This window comes from Rhinopithecus bieti, unplaced genomic scaffold, assembly GCF_001698545.2.
Source record: "Rhinopithecus bieti isolate Rb0 unplaced genomic scaffold, ASM169854v2 scaffold_244, whole genome shotgun sequence".
Taxonomy (NCBI): Eukaryota; Metazoa; Chordata; class Mammalia; order Primates; family Cercopithecidae; genus Rhinopithecus; species Rhinopithecus bieti.
In genome coordinates this window covers 6,772-8,245 of record NW_016802913.1, presented here as the reverse complement: position 1 = coordinate 8,245, position 1,474 = coordinate 6,772, and positions in this window count along the sequence as shown.

The following is a 1,474-nucleotide window of genomic DNA, read 5'->3' as shown; positions in this document are numbered from 1 at the left end:
GATGGGGTCCCACTATGTTGCCCCATCTGGCCTCAAACTCTTGGGCTCAAATGATCCCGCTGTTTCAGCCTCCTGAATAGCTGAGATGATAGGCATGACACTATTCCACAGTCTTATTCTTAAACAAGTCAATAGAATAAGTTTAGTATAATTTTAGTCATCTGCATGTTTTACAAAAATTAATATAATTTTCATTAAGTGATTAAAAGTTGTTTTAATACTGTGGAAAAGGATTCTTTAATTTATGCCTAAAATTCATACTGCATTTTAGACTAGAGATTCAAACAACATTCAGATTTTTGGTTTTTAACATTTTCCAAAAATTTCTTGATGGCTTTATTGTGATGTTTTATATACATTATTTCATTTAATAGTCACGAAGACTTCATGGGGTATAGGTAGTATTCTCATCCCTATTTTGAAAATAAAAAAACAAGCTTAGAATATTTACGTATATTATCAAAAGTAGCACAGCTAGAATTTGTAGAGATGAAATTAGAACCTAGATCTGTTTTCCTCTAAAGCTTATGCATTTAGCCATGCAGCTATATGGCCCCACAGAATAATCCATTGATGGATGATGGAATATTTTCTTGATTTTGGGTGAGCTTGGAAAAAAGTCTTTAATTTTAGCTTCTTGAGCAGCGTAACAGAGGTTAGCCTCCCTGATAGATACAGCCAAACTTTTTTTACGTAGGGTTGGAAAATGCTCTCTCACTGTGATTCAGACCTCTTGTTCGCAGTATAAGCTTCCTGGCTTCCTTTTCAGTCTCCAGATATAATTTTGGCTGCTGGCTCACTCAAACATTAATCTTCCTGGCTGGTCTATTGTTTTTGTTTGGGTGGTTCATTTGTTCCACTTGGTCTCCTGACATGTGACCACAAATGTCAACTTGAATGTGTAGCATGTTAAGACAGTTCTTTAACTTTGGTAACTTGATAACACAAAATCACCAATATGTTAATACCTTAAAAAGTGAGATCGTGGACTTATATAGCCCATCAAAAAAGAAATAGTGTAAGCTACATTTTGGACCTATTCTTTCTGATAAACTACCTTACCTAAATCTCGACTGAAAATTTTAGTTGAAGTCTCCAGTTATCTTTCCTTAACAGTATTTTTTAGATTTCTTATGATACTCAGGACTTTAAAAAACAATAAAAACGTGTATTGAAAAGTACTTATCCTATCTAAATAAATGAACTAAGCTGTCAAATAATGAAACATATGTTTGTCTGTCTAGGCATAGATATGCAGGTATAAACTCTTCTGTAACACCACTAATTCTTCTTAAGCAAGGTATTGGAGCTATTAGCTAGATGCTATAGAAAATTGTGTACTGATCCTGTTTTAGTGATTTCTAGGGACGTGGTTGAAATAAGCATGTGCTTAGGAGTCAGATATGGATTTGAGGCCTAGAACTGCTACTTACTTGTTGAGTGATGTTTGGGAAGTTACTTAACTACTTTGCAT